At 41.4% G+C, this 20,368-nt stretch overlaps 1 protein-coding gene across 3 annotated transcripts in view; it reads right to left on the bottom strand.

The window, feature by feature from the left end:
- LOC117407809 (uncharacterized) overlaps positions 1–20,368 on the bottom strand; it is a 504,618-nt gene that overhangs the window by 223,907 nt on the left and 260,343 nt on the right. The window lies entirely within an intron of this gene.

Here is a 20,368-nt window from a genome sequence, read left to right as displayed (position 1 = left end):
GAGGGAAGCAGCGTGGCTCTAGCGGAGCTGAGGTGGGACTGGGAGGGAAGCAGCGTGGCTCTAGCGGAGCTGAGGAGGGACTGGGAGGGAAGCGGTGTGGCTCTAGCGGAGCTGAGGAGGGACTGGGAGGGAAGCAGTGTGGCTCTAGCGGAGCTGAGGAGGGACTGGGAGGGAAGCAGTGTGGCTCTAGCGGAGCTGAGGAGGGACTGGGAGGGAAGCAGTGTGGCTCTAGCGGAGCTGAGGAGGGACTGGGAGGGAAGCGGTGTGGCTCTAGCGGAGCTGAGGAGGGACTGGGAGGGAAGCAGTGTGGCTCTAGCGGAGCTGAGGAAGGACTGGGAGGGAAGCAGTGTGGCTCTAGCGGAGCTGAGGAGGGACTGGGAGGGAAACGCATCTGATTGAAAATGAAGCGAGACGGGGCTGGCAGTCTCTCCCCTGTTATTAACACATCTCGCAAATTGAATTTCACGCTGGCTGACCGCAGTGCTCCTCTCTGCCTCTTAGTAACACCAGAGACAAGCGCCCATCTGCCTTGGCTTCACAGACACTTAGCCACAGAGATTATGAGAGAGGAGGGGAGGGGAGAGAGAGGGAGAGGGGAGAGAGAGGGAGAGGGGAGAGGGGGGAGAGAGAGAGAGAGGGGAAGGGAGAGAGAAGAGAGGAGAGAGAGGGGAGGGGAGGGAGAGAGAGAGGGGAGGGGAGGGGAGGGGAGGGAGAGAGGAGAGGAGAAGAGAGTGGAGGGGAGAGAGGAGAATAGAGAGGAGGGGAGGGAGAGAGAGAGGGGAGGGGAGGGGAGGGAGAGTGAGAGGGGGGAGAGAGAGAGGGGAAGGGAGAGAGAAGAGGGGAGGGGAGGGAGAGAGAGAGGGGAGGGGAGGGGAGGGAGAGAGAGAGAGGGGAGGGGAGGGAGAGAGGAGAGGAGAAGAGAGTGGAGGGGAGAGAGGAGAATAGAGAGGAGGGGAGGGGAGGGAGAGAGTGGAGGGAGGGAGAGAGGGAGAGGGGAGAGGGGGGAGAGGGGGGAGGGGAGAGAGAGAGGTGAGGGGAGGGGAGGGAGAGACAGAGGGGAGGGAGAGAGGGGAGGGGAGGGAGAGAGAGAGGGGAGGGGAGGGAGAGAGAGAGGGAGAGGGAGAGAGAGAGAGAGGGGAGGGAGAGAGAGGGGAGGGGAGGTTCCTATTCTCCAGGAGTGACTCAGCCTGGAAGGAAGGATCAGAGAAAGAATGCAAGGTGTTTTTATAAATTCTTAATTAATGTAACGATGTACAGTTTTGTAACGGTGATGAGCCAGGCTCAGTCAGGTGACAAGTTGCACAAGGAGTTGTCTAGGCCACTGAACTTACTCAGCATCATGAACCGGTAAGGAAGTTTACAAACGAGAGGAGGCCATTCAGCCCATCTTGCTCGTTTGGTTGTTAGTAGCTTATTGATCCCTGAATCTCATCAAGCAGCTTCTTGAAGGATCCCAGGGTGTCAGCTTCAACAACATTACTGGGGAGTTGGTTCCAGACCCTCACAATTCTCTGTGTAAAAAAGTGCCTCCTATTTTCTGTTCTGAATGCCCCTTTATCTAATCTCCATTTGTGACCCCTGGTCCTTGTTTCTTTTTTCAGGTTGAAAAAGTCCCCTGGGTTGACATTGTCTACACCTTTTAGGATTTTGAATGTTTGAATCAGATCGCCGCGTAGTCTTCTTTGTTCAAGACTGAATAGATTCAATTATTTTAGCCTGTCTGCATACGACATGCCTTTTAAACCCGGGATAATTCTGGTTGCTCTTCTTTGCACTCTTTCTAGAGCAGCAATATCCTTTTTGTAACGAGGTGACCAGAACTGAACACACTATTCTAGATGAGGTCTTACTAATGCATTGTAAAGTTTTAACATTACTTCCCTTGATTTAAATTCAACACTTCTCATAATATATCCAAGCATCTTGTTGGCCTTTTTTTTTATAGCTTCCCCACATTGTCTAGATGAAGACATTTCTGAGCCAACATAAACTCCAAGGTCTTTTTCATAGATTCCTTCTTCAATTTCAGTATCTCCCATATGATATTTATAATGCACATTGGGATCAGTATTAGGTCCTCTGCTATTCCTAATCTACATTAATGATTTAGATTCTGGTATAGTAAGCAAACTTGTTAAATTTGTAGACGACACAAAAATAGGAGGAGTGGCAGACACTGTTGAAGCAGCAAAGGTCATTCAAAATGATCTCGACAGCATTCAGAACTGGGCAGACACATGGCTAATGAAATTTAATAGAGGAAAGTGGAAGGTGCTGCACGCAGGCAATACATTTCTCCCCCCTTCCTTTCTATATTGGTTAATTGTGGGCTCTAGTTTTTTATTTAACATCACTGAATCCCTTGACCCTGTGGATTGCAACCACAATGTAGAAACATCTAGAGAATGGATGGGAATGGTCAATAAACATCACTGCTGTTTCTCTTAAAGCGTGTTTATTTATTTCTAATACTGGACCCTGTCTTAATACTGGATCACATTCTGAATGTGAATATAGCTGAGTTATTAATTGTAGATAATACTTAGAATACCAGATACATATTTAGCATTAAAAAGCAATCCATGTGATTTCTTTGCCAGTCGTTCATTATTTTGTGTATCAGCCTCCACACAAAGCCGAGCGCAGTGCGGTATACTGTAATGATGCTCCAGTCAGTCTGCCCGGACTGCACCTGAACCATCTTAAAAACACGAAGCCTCCAATAAGCTCATTTGTAAAAGTTAGTAAAGAATGGCGCTATATAATCTAAGGAAGCTGAATGTGAACTCCTAGCTGGAGCAACGAGAGAGGGAGAGAGGGGGCGGGGCAGAGAAGGAGGCGGAGACGCTGCTAGGCAACCGGCTCCTGAACATTCCACTCCGCTGAGCAGAGACCGTTAGGATTTAAAAATGCCAAAGTTCCGAGCGCCGTTAGTATGGGCTGCCAGAAATGAGGAGAAAATAAATACAGCTTTTTATAAATGTGTGCATTCAGATATCATTTAGAAATCTAGTTACAACATTTAACAGTTAGCTAAATATTTAAATACATCTTAAATCTCTCTTAGCTAGATTTAACATTTAGTTAAATATTTAAGTAAATCTGAAATCTCTTGGCTAGATTTGACATTTAGTTGAATATTTAACTGGCAGCTAAATCTGGAGTTTGTATGCAAATGAGCTCCGCCCGCTTTGTGCTTTCACGTGATTTAATTGGCTATTGTAATGTTGAAATTTGCATATTAATTTTGCATATTACAATAACATTAGTGTGTGTGTGTCAGTACCTGTGTGTGTGTGTCTGTGTTTGTGTGTGTGTTTGTGTCAGTACCTGTGTGTGTGTGTGTGTGTGTCTGTGTTTGTTTGTGTGTGTGTGTGTGTGTGTGTCTGTGTTTGTGTGTGTGTGTGTGTGTGTGTCAGTACCTGTGTGTGTGTGTGTCAGGGTGTGTGTGTTTGTCTGTCTCTGTGTCTCAGTGTGTGTGTGTGTGTCTGTCGCATTCTCAGTGTGTGTTTGTGTCTTAGTCACTTCAAGTCATACAAACAGCATTTCAAGTGGAGCGATAAAGTGGAGCGATGTGTGTCAGTGCGTGTGTGTGTGTCTCAGTGTGTGTGTGTTTGCGTCTCATTTAGAGTGTGTGTGTCTCAGTGTGTGTGTGTAACTATCTGTGGAGCGATAAAGTGGAGCGAAGCGATCAAAAAAAGGTGCCAAGTTAGAAGCAAGAATTGTGTGAATCTTGGGCCCCAGCACCTTTCCAAGTGTGCCTATTTGCTTGATGCTTGACAAGATTGGCCTGATTGCTTCTCCTAACTTGGGCTTTTGTGTTTGATATCACCCCTTTAAACGGCTGTTGCGTTTTTCTAACTTGTTTATTTACATTGACAATGTTTTTGTCGTGGGATTGAGAGGAGTTAGAAAAACGTGTTTGAAACGACCGAGAGTCTCTATACAGCTCCAAGAGTTTAGCTGTTTTCACCATGTTGCAGCGGCAAAACGAAATCACTTTGAAGTACCATCTGTACCAAAAGCCTGAAACACTCTTACATCAAATGTGAAAAAAACATAAATACCTGTGATACACAATGAGATATTCCTCTTCCGTCTACTTTTTAAGGGTGTGTAGCGACTTTTCAAACAGAAAAGCTAAATAACTGGACATCTACCAATCCTGTGATTCCACATGTTGGTCACCGTCAAAACAAACCAGGGAATGCAAGCAGTTTGATATCCACACCATTTATATGAAACAATGTATTTATGTTTTAAAACAGCACATATGGCAGTGAAAAAAAAAATCCCGTGGTTTGAACTTGCATCGTGACGTTCTTGAAGCTCACACGATCTTCGATCGCGCGGCACTTTACACAAACGTACACTTTACACAAATGTACACTTTACACAAATGTACACTTTACACAAATGTACACTTTACACAAACGTACACTTTACACAAACGTACAGTTTACACAAACGTACACTTTACACAAACGTACACTTTACACATGCAGTTGTCACAGATTACTGGCTTGAAGACCATTTTTTTTTTGGAAGATTAGTTTTGTTTCTGCAGCTGTCAACCTGCTTTCAAACTGCTTCTATCTGCGTTGTCCTTGTCCACGACTCTACTTCTCCCCCTTCTTATCTGGCATCGTTTCGGCAACTCTTCCCATCATCCAAGAGTTACGCGGTGCTGTGTCATCTACTATCAGAACAACATCTCCTACGATGAAGTTTCTTCAAACACGAGACCACTTCTGTCGCTCCTGCAACAACGGTAAGTGCTCGCCTGTCCATCTCTTCCAGAACAAATCAGCCATGAACTGGACTTGCTTCCATCTTCAACGAGCATACAAATCTTCTTTTTCTGAACAAACCAGGAGGCATATTTGGCTTAGTCTTCAACCGCAGCAAATGATTAGGTGTTAGAGCTTCCAAATCATTCACATCATCAGAGACCCTTATGATTGGATCATTAACGATGGCTTCCACCTCACAAAGAACTGTCTGAAGACCTTCATCATCAAGTGTTTGCTGTTTTAGAACAGCACTGAGAATCTTTCTCTCCTTATCTGTCTTTCCCACACACCGCCGTGGTGAGACCCAGCTGGTGGGTTGAAAATCCGCTTCACTCCTTTCTTTAGCATAGCCCCTTGCAATCTGGCTTGATTCAAACTTTCAATAGCTTCTCTCAGTTCAGGCTCCGCTCCAATGAAATCGGTACCGTTGTCAGATCAGATTTCCAAAACTTGACCTCCTCTTCAGATGATCCGACACAGTGCATTGATACAAGAGTCAGTGTCCAAAGAAGATGCCACTTCAATATGTAGTGCCCTTACTGCTAAACATGTCAACATCTCTCCATATCTCTTGACCACACTTAGGGTGGATTGCGCACATCGACATCAAGATTCGTCCCAGTCTAGGACTGACTAATCCAAGATTGGATCCTGGATTCATTTCTGTTGCGCAGATCAAGACTGGTGTCGGATCTGCGGATCCGAGAGTGAATCTAAAATTCAGCCGTTAATCCTGGATTCAGGTTGTCTGACGCTAGTTGATTGTGAAACACCGTCTCGTGAATTGGTCGTCAAAGCATAACCATGGCAACGACTAAAATCTGTGCGTTTTCTTTCTTTGAGAAAAACCTTTTATCAAATTTAATTTTTGATAACTATAAAGATATTATTATATAGAGAATAAATCAATAAAAAACCGATAACCAAACGTTATTTACCTTGATAGCAAGTGTATGTGCTGATTAACTAATGTATGTGTGAGTTTTGAATAGGAATAATAATCAAGAACTGAATTAATTACTAGAACATGTATTTATTTACAGAACATTTCCTGAGGTAGGTGAGTGATTGATCCTGCCCCGGCTCCTGGTGCCGCTGTCAGCTGCTTTGAAAAGGCAGAGGAATAAGCTGCAGTAACTGTACATAAACTTGTACAGAATAATTAGTATTGTACACTTGGAACTGTTTTATCTTGCATGGTGTCTGTTTTTTTTTTCTAAATCTAATACACACTGTGTGGTTCAGTGGTTAAAGAAAAGGGGCTTGTAACCAGGAGGTCCCCGGTTCAAATCCCACCTCAGCCACTGACTCACTGTGTGATCCTGAGCAAGTCACTTCACCTCCTTGTGCTCCGTCTTTCAGGTGAGACGTAGTTGTAAGTGACTCTGCAGCTGATGCATAGTTCACACACCCTAGTCTCTGTAAGTTGCCTTGGATAAAGGCGTCTGCTAAATAAACTAATAATATGTTGAGTTTATATAAAAAAAAACTACAGTATCTACCTCGCTACTACATATATTGCTCAAATGCATTTGTTCCGGTGAAAAAATTATCGTTTAATTGGTTATTATTATTATTATTATTATTATTATTATTATTATTATTATTATTATTATTATTATTATTATTTATTTCTTAGCAGACGCCCTTATCCAGGGCGACTTTCAATCGTAAGCAAATACATTTCAAGTGTTACAGTACAAGTAATAATACAATTAAGAGCAAGATAAATACGATGGCTCGTAGCTTGTTCTCCCGTTGGAATATGAATATATTCACGTAACTTCAGTGATCCTGTGAATTACTAGATGACGCATCGACATGAAGCAGGTACTGCACCCGATTATTATCTGAAACGACCCAGTGGCATGAAATCTCAAGCAGCAGAGTGATGTGGAGTGAGGGAGTCTTTTTTGGCTCTGTATATAACTATTTGTGATTTTGATATATTCTCCAGCTCTGGTATTCTTTCGTTTCTCATTCTGAATCCTTGTATAAAACCTTCGTCACTATTCAATAAAAGGATTGCTACGATCACGAACAACACGATATCTGTGTGTCAGTACCTCTGTGTGTGTGTGTGTGTGTCAGTACCTCTGTGTGTGTGTGTCAGTACCTCTGTGTGTGTGTGTGTGTGTCAGTACCTCTATGTGTGTGTGTGTGTGTCAGTACCTGTGTGTGTGTTTGTGTGTGTGTGTGTCAGTACCTCTGTGTGTGTGTGTGTGTCAGTACCTGTGTGTTTGTGTGTCTGTGTGTGTGTCAGTACCTCTGTGTGTGTGTGTGTGTCAGTATCTGTGTGTGTGTGTGTGTGTGTCAGTACCTGTGTGTGTGTGTGTGTCAGTACCTGTGTGTGTGTGTGTGTGTGTGTGTGTCAGTACCTGTGTGTGTGTGTGTGTGTCAGTATCTGTGTGTGTGTGTGTGTGTGTGTGTTAGTACCTCTGTGTGTGTGTGTGTGTCAGTACCTGTGTGTTTGTGTGTCTGTGTGTGTGTCAGTACCTCTGTGTGTGTGTGTGTGTGTGTGTCAGTACCTCTGTGTGTGTGTGTGTCAGTACCTGTGTGTGTGTGTGTGTGTGTGTCAGTACCTCTGTGTGTGTGTGTGTGTCAGTATCTGTGTGTGTGTGTGTGTCAGTACCTCTGTGTGTGTGTGTGTGTGTGTGTGTGTGTGTCAGTACCTCTGTGTGTGTGTGTGTGTGTGTGTCAGTACCTCTGTGTGTGTGTGTGTGTGTGTGTGTGTCAGTATCTGTGTGTGTGTGTGTGTGTGTGTCAGTACCCCTGTTTGTGCGTGTGTGTGTGTGTCAGTACCTGTGTGTGTGTGTGTGTCAGTACCTGTGTGTGTGTGTGTGTGTGTGTGTGTGTCAGTACCTCTGTGTGTGTGTCAGTATCTGTGTGTGTGTGTGTGTGTGTGTGTGTCAGTACCTCTCTGTGTGTGTGTGTGTGTGTGTCAGTACCTCTGTGTGTGTGTGTCAGTGTCTGTGTGTGTGTCTGTACCTCTGTGTGTGTGTGTGTGTGTGTCAGTACCTGTGTGTGTGTGTGTGTGTTTGTTTGTTTGTCAGAATCTGTGTGCGTGTCAGTATTTGTTTGTGTGTCAGTACCTGTGTGTGTGTGTCTCAGTGTGTGTGTGTCTCAGTGTGTGTGTGTGTGTGTCTCAGTGTGTGTGTGTCTCAGTGTGTGTGTGTGTGTCTCAGTGTGTGTGTCTCAGTGAGTGTGTGAGTGTGTCTATCTCAGTGTGTGTATGTCTCTCAGTGTGTGTGTTTGTCTGTCGCAGTCTCAGTGTGTTTGGCTCAGTGTGTGTTTGTGTGTCTGTCACAGTCTCAGTGTGTGTCTCAGTGTGTGTGTTTGTGTCTCAGTCACTTCAAGTCATTCAAAGAGCATTTCAAGTGGAGCGATAAAGTGGAGCGAAGCGATCAAAAAAAGACGCCAAGTTAGAAGCAAGAATTGTGTGAATCTTGGGCCCAGCACCTTTCCAAGTGTGCCTATTTGCTTGATGCTTGACAAGATTGGCCTGATTGCTTCTCCTAACTTGTTCTTTTGTGTTTGATATCACCCCTTTAAACGGCTGTTGTGTTTTTCTAACTTGTTTATTTACATTGACAATGTTTTTGTCGTGGGATTGAGAGGAGTTAGAAAAACGTGTTTGAAACGACCGAGAGTCTCTATACAGCTCCAAGAGTTTAGCTGTTTTCACCATGTTGCAGCGGCAAAACTAAATCACTTAGAATTACCATCTGTACCAAAAGACTGAAACACTCTTACATCAAATGTGAAAAAAAACATAAATACCTCTTATACACAAGGAGATATAAGTCGTCAAACTAAGGCCAAATTGTTATTCTCCTTCTTCCTCCTCTTCCGTCTACTTTAAGGGTGTGCACTTTACACAAACGTACACTTTACACAAACGTACACTTTACACATGCAGTTGTCACAGATTACTGGCTTGAAGACCATTTTTTTTTTTTGTAAGATTAGTTTTGTTTCTGCAGCTGTCAACCTGCTTTCAAACTGCTTCTAAATGTGTTGTACTTTTCCATGACTGTACTTCTCCCCCTTCTTATCTGGCATTGTTTTGGCAACTCTTCCCATCATCCAAGAGTTACGCGGTGCTGTGTCATCTACTATCAGAACAACATCTCATGCGATGAAGTTTCTTCAAACACGAGACCACTTCTGTCGCTCCTGCAACAACGGTAAGTACTCACCTGTCCATCTCTTCCAGAACAAATCAGCCATGAACTGGACTTGCTTCCATCTTCAACGAGCATACAAATCTTCTTTTCTGAACAAACCAGGAGGCATATTTGGCTTAGTCTTCAACCGCAGCAAATGATTAGGTGTTAGAGCTTCCAAATCATTCACATCATCAGAGACCCTTATGATTGGATGATCATTAACGATGGCTTCCACCTCACAAAGAACTGTCTGAAGACCTTCATCATCAAGTGTTTGCTGTTTTAGAACAGCACTGAGAATCTTTCTCTCCTTATCTGTCTTTCCCACACACCGCCGTGGTGAGACCCAGCTGGTGGGTTGAAAATCCGCTTCACTCCTTTCTTTAGCATAGCCCCTTGCAATCTGGCTTGATTCAAACTTTCAATAGCTTCTCTCAGTTCAGGCTCCGCTCCAATGAAATCGGTACCGTTGTCAGATCAGATTTCCAAAACTTGACCTCCTCTTCAGATGATCCGACACAGTGCATTGATACAAGAGTCAGTGTCCAAAGAAGATGCCACTTCAATATGTACTGCCCTTACTGCTAAACATGTCAACATCTCTCCATATCTCTTGACCACACTTAGGATGGATTGCGCACATCGACATCAAGATTCGTCCCAGTCTAGGACTGACTAATCCAAGATTGGATCCTGGATTCATTTCTGCTGCGCAGATCAAGACTGGTGTCGGATCTGCGGATCCGAGAGTGAGTCTAAAATTCAGCCGTTAATCCTGGATTCAGGTTGTCTGTGACGCTAGCTGATTGCGAAACACCGTCTCGTGAATTGGTAGTCAGAGCATAACCATGGCAACGACTAAAACCTGTGCGTTTTCTTTCTTTGAGAAAAACCTTTTATCAAATTTAATTTTTGATAACTATAAAGATATTATTATATAGAGAATAAATCAATAAAAAACCGATAACCAAACGTTATTTACCTTGATAGCAAGTGTATGTGCTGATTAACTAATGTATGTGTGAGTTATGAATAGGAATAATAATCAAGAACTGAATTAATTACTAGAACATGTATTTATTTACAGAACATTTCCTGAGGTAGGTGAGTGATTGATCCTGCCCCGGCCCCTGATGTCGCTGTCAGCTGCTTTGAAAAGGCAGAGGAATAAGCTGCAGTAACTGTACATAAACTTGTACAGAATTATTAGTATTGTACACTTGGAACTGTTTTATCTTACATGGTATCTGTTTTTTTTTTCTAAATCTAATACATACTGTGTGATCCAGTGGTTAAAGAAAAGGGCTTGTAACCAGGAGGTCCCCGGTTCAAATCCCACCTCAGCCACTGACTCACTGTGTGATCCTGAGCAAGTCACTTCACCTCCTTGTGCTCCGTCTTTCGGGTGAGACGTAGTTGTAAGTGACCCTGCAGCTGATGCATAGCTCACACACCCTAGTTTCTGTAAGTTTCCTTGGATAAAGGTGTCTGCTAAATAAACTAATAATAACATGTTGAGTTTATATAAAAAAAAAAAAAAAAAAAAAAAAACTACAGTATCTACCTCACCACTAATTCGCTACTACATATATTGCTCAAATGCATCTGTACCAGTGAAATAATTATCGGTTATTTGTTTAATTGGTGATTATTATTATTATTATTATTATTATTATTATTATTATTATTTATTTCTTAGCAGACGCCCTTATCCAGGGCGACTTTCAATCGTAAGCAAATACATTTCAAGTGTTACAGTACAAGTAATAATACAATTAAGAGCAAGATAAATACGATGGCTCGTAACTTGTTCTCCCGTTGGAATATGAATATATTCACGTAACTTCAGTGATCCTGTGAATTACTAGATGACGCATCGACATGAAACAGGTACTGCACCCGATTATTATCTGAAACGACCCAGTAGCATGAAATCTCAAGCAGCAGATTGATGTGGAGTGAGGGAGTCTTTTTTGGCTCTGTATATAACTATTTGTGATTTTGATATATTATCCAGCTCTGGTATTCTTTCGTTTCTCATTCTGAATCCTTGTATAAAACCTTCGTCACTATTCAATAAAAGGATTGCTACGATCACGAACAACACGATATCTAACCATCCAAAATAACCGACCATCTTCACAAGAATCCAGACTCAATTCATCTCCTACCAGGATTGGAATGGAATCTAGGATTGAATTTGAATCTCGATCTGCACAACGGAAAAAAATATCAATCCAAGATTCAATCCCAGATCGAGTCTGATCCAGACTGAATCTGGATGTGCGCAATCCACCCTCAAAGCGTATTTATTTACTTCTAATACTGGACCCTGTCTTAATACTGTAACACATTCTGAATATGAATATAGCTGAGTTATTAATTGTAGATAATACTTAGAATACCAGATACACATTTACCATTAAAAAGCAATGCATGTGATTTCTTTACCAGTCGTTCATTATTTTGTGTATCAGCCTCCACACAAAGCCGAGCGCAGTGCGGTATACTGTAATGATGCTGCAGTCAGTCTGCCCGGACTGCACCTGAACCATCTTAAAAACACGAAGCCTCCAATAAGCTCATTTGTAAAAGTTAGTAAAGAATGGCGCTATATAATCTAAGGAAGCTGAATGTGAACTCCTAGCTGGAGCAACGAGAGAGGGAGAGAGGGGGCGGGGCAGAGAAGGAGGCGGAGACGCTGCTAGGCAACCGGCTCCTGAACATTCCACTCCGCTGAGCAGAGACCGTTAGGATTTAAAAATGCCAAAGTTCCGAGCGCCGTTAGTATGGGCTGCCAGAAATGAGGAGAAAATAAATACAGCTTTTTATTAATGTGTGCATTCAGATATCATTTAGAAATCTAGTTACAAGATTTAACAGTTAGCTAAATATTTAAATACATCTTAAATCTCTTAGCTAGATTTAACATTTAGTTAAATATTTAACTAGCAGCAAACTCTGGAGTTTGTATGCAAATGAGCGTTTAACGTGATTTGATTGGCTCTTGTAATGTTGAAATTTGCATGTTTATCAATTAGCATAAAATAAGTGCATAGCATAAGTGTGTGTGTGTGTGTGTGTGTGTGTGTGTGTGTCAGTACCTGCAGGGAAATCTGTGTTGTGTGAAAGGTGAATTTTTCTATTCTTTGATAAATCAGCAGAAAATATTGCTATTATCAATAGATAGAAAACGTATAGCATTTAATATTTAGTGGAAAAACATGTATTTGATCTCCCAAATAAAAATAGATACACTTTAATTCCAGTCTAAAGTCAGCTTTGTAAAGATTAATTATATGTGTGTGTGTGTGTGTGTGTGCGGGTGAGTACCTCTGTGGGTGTGTGTGTGTGTGTGTGTGTGTGTGTGTGTGTGTGTCAGTACCAATGTGTGTGTGCGGGTCAGTACCTCTGTGTGTGTTAGCACCTGTGTGTGTGTGTCTCAGTGTGTGTGTATTAGTGTGTGTGTGTGCGTCTCAGAGTGCGCCTCAGTGTGTGTGTCATAAGAACATAAGAACATAAGAAAGTTTACAAACAAGAGGAGGCCATTCAGCCCATCTTGCTCGTTTGGTTGTTTGTAGTTTATTGATCCCAGAATCTCATCAAGCAGATTAGATAAAGGGGCATTCAGAACAGAAAATAGGAGGCACTTTTTTACACAGAGAATTGTGAGGGTCTGGAACCAACTCCCCAGTAATGTTGTTGAAGCTGACACCCTGGGATCCTTCAAGAAGCTGCTTGATGAGATTCTGGGATCAATAAGCTACTAACAACCAAACGAGCAAGATGGGCTGAATGGCCTCCTCTCGTTTGTAAACTTTCTTATGTTCTTATGTTCTTATTCCTTATACAATGCTGCCACCGTGTGGACATTTACTAGAACTGTTTGTTCTAATATATATATTTATGTCAAGTCTCAAGTCACAACGGTCAAGGGTCAAGTCTGGAAACAGCCAAGCCTGATTGACGTGATGAGGAAGATAAGGATGATGATGATGATGATGATGATGAGGAGGAGGAGGAGGAGGAGTGTGAGGGAGGAGACCCTCACATTGTCTCAGTATGTATCTGGATATTTACTGCAAATGTTTTTAATCTGTTTTTGTAGGTGACTATAAATAGTTCTTTTTGGTTTCCACTTTTTCTTTCCTCAAATTGTTTGGTATTTTGTTCAATTAGCTTTTTGTTTATTATTGTTCTTAAATAAAAATAATTGGTTTGGCGCCAAACTTCTCTGTGATCCTTGTGCGTGTGTGTGTGTCAGTCACACACACACACACACACCCCGAGACACACACAGTGAGACACACACACAAACACTGAAACACTCACACACTGAGACGCACATACACTGAGACACACACACACACACTGAGACACACACACACACACAGAGTCACACACTGAGACACACACACACACATTGAGACAACACTGAGACACACACTGAGACACATACACACAGAGACACACACACTAAGACATACACACACTCACGCACTGAGATACAAACACACTGAGACACACACACACTGAGACACACACACTGAGACACACACACTCACGCACTGAGACACACACACACAGAGACACACACACACACACTAAGAGTTACACACACTCACGCACTGAGACACAAACACACTGAGACAAACACACTGAGACACACACACTGAGACAAACACACTGAGACACACACACACACACCGAGACACACACACACACACAGGTACTGACCCACACACACACACACACACTTATGCTATGCACTTATGTTATGCTAATTGGTAAATATGCAAATTTCAAAATTACAAGAGCCAATCAAATCGCGTGAAACGCTCATTTGCATACAAACTCCAGAGTTTGCTGCTAGTTAAATATTTAACTAAATGTTAAATCTAGCTAAGAGATTTCAGATTTATTAAAATATTTAGCCAACTGTTAAATCTTGTAACTAGATTTCTAAATTATATCTGAATACACACATTTATAAAAAGCTGTATTTATTTTCTCCTCATTTCTGGCAGCCCATACTAACGGCGCTCGGAACTTTGGCATTTTTAAATCCTAACGGTCTCTGCTCAGCGGAGTGGAATGTTCAGGAGCCGGTTGCCTAGCAGCGTCTCCGCCTCCTTCTCTGCCCCGCCCCCTCTCTCCCTCTCTCGTTGCTCCAGCTAGGAGTTCACATTCAGCTTCCTTAGATTATATAGCGCCATTCTTTACTAACTTTTACAAATGAGCTTATTGGAGGCTTCGTGTTTTTAAGATGGTTCAGGTGCAGTCCGGGCAGACTGACTGCAGCATCATTACAGTATACCGCACTGCGCTCGGCTTTGTGTGGAGGCTGATACACAAAATAATGAACGACTGGTAAAGAAATCACATGGATTGCTTTTTAATGCTAAATGTGTATCTGGTATTCTAAGTATTACCTACAATTAATAACTCAGCTATATTCATATTCAGAATGTGATACAGTATTAAGACAGGGTCCAGTATTAGAAATAAATAAACACGCTTTAAGAGAAACAGCAGTGATGTTTATTGCCCATTCCCATCCATTCTCTATATGTTTCTACATTGTGGTTGCAATCCAGAGGGACAAGGGACTCAGCGATGTTAAATAAAAAACTAGAGCCCACAATTAACCAATGTAGAAAGGAAGGGGGGAGAAATGTATTGCCTGCGTGCAGCACCTTCCACTTTCCTCTATTAAATGTCATTTGCCATGTGTCTGCCCAGTTCTGAATGCTGTCGAGATCATTTTGAATGACCTTTGCTGCTGCAACAGTGTTTGCCACTCCTCCTGTTTGGAACTGCAAACACAAGTCAAAAAGGAAGTTAGAAAGGCCAAGAGAGACAGAAATGAACATTGCTAAGGGGGCTAAAACCAATTCCAAAATGTTTTTCCAATATTATAACAGTAAGAGAGGAGGTTAAATGTCCAAGAGACACAAACGGCAAAATCATAGATGAAGAAAAAAAAATAGCAAATATATTAAATGATTACTTTTAACAAGTTTTTAAAAAGGAGGACACGGACAACATGCCCCACATGTCGACATGTTCCTATCCAATTTTAAATAACTTCAGCATAACAGAGGCAGAAGTGTTAAAGGGACTAGGAGCTTTTAAAATAAACAAATCCCCTGGGCCAGATGAGATCCTCCCAATAGTACTCAAAGAAATGAAAGAAGTTATTTACAAACCGCTAACCAAGATCATGCAACAGTCTCTTGACACAGGGGTTGTACCGACAGACTGGAAAATAGCAAACGTAATACCGATCCACAAAAAGGGAGACAAAACCAAACCAGGTAACTACAGACCAATAAGCCTGACTTGTATTATATGTAAACTTATGGAAAACTATAATAAGATCCAAAATGGAAAATTACCTATAAGGTAACAATATCCTGGGAGACAGTCAGCATGGTTTTAGGAAAGGGAGATCGTGTCTAACTAACCTGCTTGACTTTTTTGAGGATGCAACATTGAAAATGGATAACTGCAAAGCATACGACATGGTCTATTTAGATTTCCAGAAAGCTTTTGACAAAGTCCTGCATAAAAGATTAATTCTCAAACTGAACGCAGTAGGGATTCAAGGAAATGCATGCACTTGGATTAGGGAGTGCTTAACAGGTAGAAAACAGAAAGTACTGATTAGAGGAGAAACCTCAAAATGGAGCGAGGTAACCAGTGGTGTACCACAGGGATCAGTATTAGGTCCTCTGCTATTCCTAATCTACATTAATGATTTAGATTCTGGTATAGTAAGCAAACTAGTTAAATTTGCAGAGGACACAAAAATAGGAGGAGTGGCAAACACTGTTGCAGCAGCAAAGGTTATTCAAAATGATCTAGACAGCATTGAGAACTGGGCAGACACATGGCAAATGAAATTTAATAGAGGAAAGTGTAAAGTATTGCACACAGGCAATAAAAATGTGCATTATAAATATCATATGGGAGATACTGAAATTGAAGAAGGAATCTATGAAAAAGACCTAGGAGTTTATGTTGACTCAGAAATGTCTTCATCTAGACAATGTGGGGAAGCTACATAAAAGGCCAACAAGATGCTCGGATATATTGTGAGAAGTGTTGAATTTAAATCAAGGGAAGTAATGTTAAAACTTTACAATGCATTAGTAAGACCTCATCTAGAATATTGTGTTCAGTTCTGGTCACCTCGTGCTGCTCTAGAAAAAGTGCAAAGAAGAGCAACCAGAATTATCCCGGGTTTAAAAGGCATGTCGTATGCAGACAGGCTCAAAGAATTGAATCTGTTCAGTCTTGAACTAAGAAGACTACGCGGCGATCTGATTCAAGCATTCAAAATCCTAAAAGGTATTGACAATGTCGACCCAGGGGACTTTTTCAACCTGAAAAAAGAAACAAGGACCAGGGGTCACAAATGGAGATTAGATAAAGGGACATTCAGAACAGAAAATAGGAGGCACTTTTTTACACAGAGAATTGTGAGGGTCTGGAACCAACTCCCCAGTAATGTTGTTGAAGCTGACACCCTGGGATCCTTCAAGAAGCTGCTTGATGAGATTCTGGGATCAATAAGCTACTAACAACCAAACGAGCAAGATGGGCTGAATGGGGCCTCCTCTCGTTGGTAAACTTTCTTATGTTCTTATGTTCTTATTCCTTATACAATGCTGCCACCGTGTGGACATTTACTAGAACTGTTTGTTCTATTATATATATTTATGTCAAGTCTCAAGTCACAACGGTCAAGGGTCAAGTCTGGAAACAGCCAAGCCTGATTGACCTGATGAGGAAGATAAGGATGATGAGGAGGAGGAGGAGGAAGAGTGTGAGGGAGGAGACCCTCACATTGTCTCAGTATGTATCTGGACATTTACTGCAAATGTTTTTAAACTGTTTTTGTATGGTGTTGCTGATCCTTGTGTCTAGTAAGGAAAATAATAAAAACAAAATTCACTTCCCTGTTGTACAGGGACTGGAGGCCTGTGGTTGGGAGTGTCCTGAAAAACAAAAGAGAGGTTAATGAAGAGTACGGTTTAGAGAGCTGGTTTGGAAAGGAGCACACTTCCAGAACAATGGATTGCAGTACTATTGTTGAGATAAACTGATATGCAATGGTTCAGGTAACCTGAGCTGGGTGTGGTGGTGAGGTCCTCCATCTTGACAGGAAGTGGGGAAGCAGCCATGTTGGTGAGGGAAGCTTTTATTGACTTCCCTGAGTACTGACTTCCTGTAGTCAGGGCAGTACCTGTAGAAGATATTGAAAGGGGGGACAGCTGATTTTAAGTACATTTCCCTCTGCTTGTTTTAAAGCATAGTTTTAATGCACGTGTTAGATTAATGTTTAGTTATATATATATATATATATATATATATATATATATATATATATATATATATATATATTCATTGATTTGTTTCTTTTTGAATACTTTATTTATTCTTGATAACTGTTTGCTGGTTTGTTTCTATATACCCACCTGCAGAATGGTTTATTCTGGGGGAGGGGGAGGTCTGGAAGGGTATAAAGGCTGTTAGTTTTGTTCAGTCAGGATCGTCTTTTTGTGCAGATCAGAGGGTAGTTTTGCAGCTCTGTGGTTGGACTCAGTTATTGGAGTCAGTACCTGTGATTAGGTGACTATAAATAGTTATTTTTGGTTTCCACTTTTTCTTTCCTCAAATTGTTTGATATTTTGTTCAATTAGCTTTTTGTTTATTATTGTTTTTAAATAAAAATAATTGGTTTGGCACCAAACTTCTCTGTGATCCTTGTGCGCGTGTGTGTGTGTGTGTGTCAGTCACACACACACACACACAGACACACACACTGAGACACACACACTGAGACAAACACACACACACTGAGACACACACACACTGAGACACACACTCACGCACTGAGACACAAACCCACACACATACACTGAGACACAAACACACTGAGACACACACACACTGAGACAAACACACACAGACACACACTGAGACACACACACACACACACACTGAGACAAACACACTGAGACACACTCACTGAGACACACACACACACACTTAGACAAACACACTGAGACACACACACACAGGTACAATTATGTTATGCTAATTGTTAAATATTCAGATTTAGCGGCCAGTTAAATATTTAACTAAATGTTAAATCTAGCTAAGAGATTTAAGATTTATTTAAATATTTAGCTAAATGTTAAATCTAGTTAAGAGATTTAAGATTTAAATATTTAGCTAAATGTTAAATCTACTTAACAGATTTAAGATTTATTTAAATATTTAGCTATCAGTGATCTCACACACCTCAGTGACCTCGCACACCTCAGTGACCTCGCACACCTCAGTGACCTCACACACATCAGTGATCTCACACACAGGTCTCAGCTGTAGGTGTTCTGAGCTGGTATCAGTATAGATGTTATTTTCTGAGCTGAGCTGAGCTTTCATGGCATCGGAGATCTTGTTTTTTTTTGAGCTGGCATGGCACAGAGATGTTAGTTTCTCAGCAAATAAATTACTTCATACAGCACAGATATACAGCTAGCTTATGTAATTTCCTTGCCCAAATTTGGTCTTATTTCCCTAGCATGATCCATGGTGTGAGACAAAACATATTAAAAGTTAACATTAAACATTAAAAGCGTTTCTTCTTCACTTTACCAATGTCAGCAGAAACCCAGATAACAAGAAGTTCCATTTAAGAACAATGATATGGGTTTTGCTCAATTCTCACAGGCAGCAAAGCGCTATACTCATGCATCACAAGGTTGAATGACAAGACTGGTGATTGCAAACTACTGATGTGCACCAGCCATGTACAGCTTGATGTTAAGAGTTCATTAACCCTGCGTTGATTCAGAGCTTACACAGGAAAATCACACAATGTTTACAGTTTCAATGATTTCTCACTTCCTTCAACATTTAAATGGGAAGCATCAGTAACGGATTGTATAATGAAAAGGAACAAAGGCTGATGAAATAATAAGAGCTCATGCCATTTAACTGGAACAGTGTGTACCCTGCCCCACACGCGGTGCGTGCTTATCAGAAAAAAACTGCGTGTTCCAATTGTATAGTGTGTTATTATGAGTTCCGTGACACTTACCTGAAGTTATAGCATGTCACTTTTAACAAAAGTAAGGGATTTTAAACCAGTTTGAATTGGTTTGATTATGGTTTGTACACAGGCTCAAAACAGCTTATTAAGCAGAAACAAAGTTTTGATCATCCCTCCGAGGTCACAGCTGCACTCTGAGTTATGAAAAGCCAGTCACTCCCACATGGGTGTATTTGGGGTCACATGCCAGGCTAAACAGCTACAAGGTCAGGGAAGCAAGAGTTTTAAAATCCTTACACAGTACTTGAATTTGGTGTTATGTTTGCATCCTATGGTTCCATTATATATATATATTTCTTAATTGTTTATTTACAGATTACCAGATACTCATTTTTAATTCATCAATAAAAACACCCTGAACTGCAGCGATGACACTAACGCTTTGTTTTAATTAGGGAAGATGTCCAGGAAACACTGTCTAGTGTCTTTAGACCTCCATCCAATTTACCTTTTCCCGCTAAGGTTTTAGAGAAGGTGGGAGCTGGCCAATGCAATATATTTCTGGGTGATAACCAAATACTTGAAAAGTTTAAATCGGGCTTTAGATCTGGTGACAGTACAGAGACTGCCCTAGTCAAAGTGCTGAATGATTTACTAATGAGCGCAGACTCCGGTCACATATTCATTCTGGTTCTGTTAGATCCAAGTGCAGCATCTGATACTATTGATCATGCTAGTTTAACTGATCACCTTGAAAGTTGGATAGGGCTTTCAGGAACTGTTTTAGACTGGCTGAGGTCATATCTTACGGACAGGTAGAATTTTGTTTCAATAGCAGACTCTGTATCACAATTATCCACTATCTCCTGTGGTGACCCCAGGGCTCCATTCTTGGCCCCTTACTTTTCTCCTTATACTTGCTACCATTGGGCATGATTATCTGTGAACACCATGTACATCTTCACTGTGATGCTGACGACACACAACTTTACATCTCTGTGAAACCTGGGGATATATCGGTTGTCTCCACCCTAATTGCATGTCTGTCGGAGGTGGAAAGCTGGATGTCCCAACATTTTCTGCAGTTAAATTCAGGTAAGACTGAAGTTGGAGCAGAAATTGGAGTTGGTAAATTATATAAAAACTAATTTAGGTAAATATAATTCAAATATAAATTCCAAAGCCAGAAACCTGGGATTTGTAATTGATTCTGATTTATGATTTGAGGGTCATATTCACAATACCACTAAAGTGTCCTTTTATTATTTATGTAACATTGCCAAGATTAGGTCTTTTTTATCATTGCCTGATGCTGAGAAGCTAATTCATGCATTTGTTTC

Source organism: Acipenser ruthenus, chromosome 50, assembly GCF_902713425.1.
Source record: "Acipenser ruthenus chromosome 50, fAciRut3.2 maternal haplotype, whole genome shotgun sequence".
NCBI lineage: Eukaryota > Metazoa > Chordata > Actinopteri > Acipenseriformes > Acipenseridae > Acipenser > Acipenser ruthenus.
Note: the sequence above shows the minus strand (reverse complement) of the source record. Positions and strands in the feature narration are given on the sequence as shown.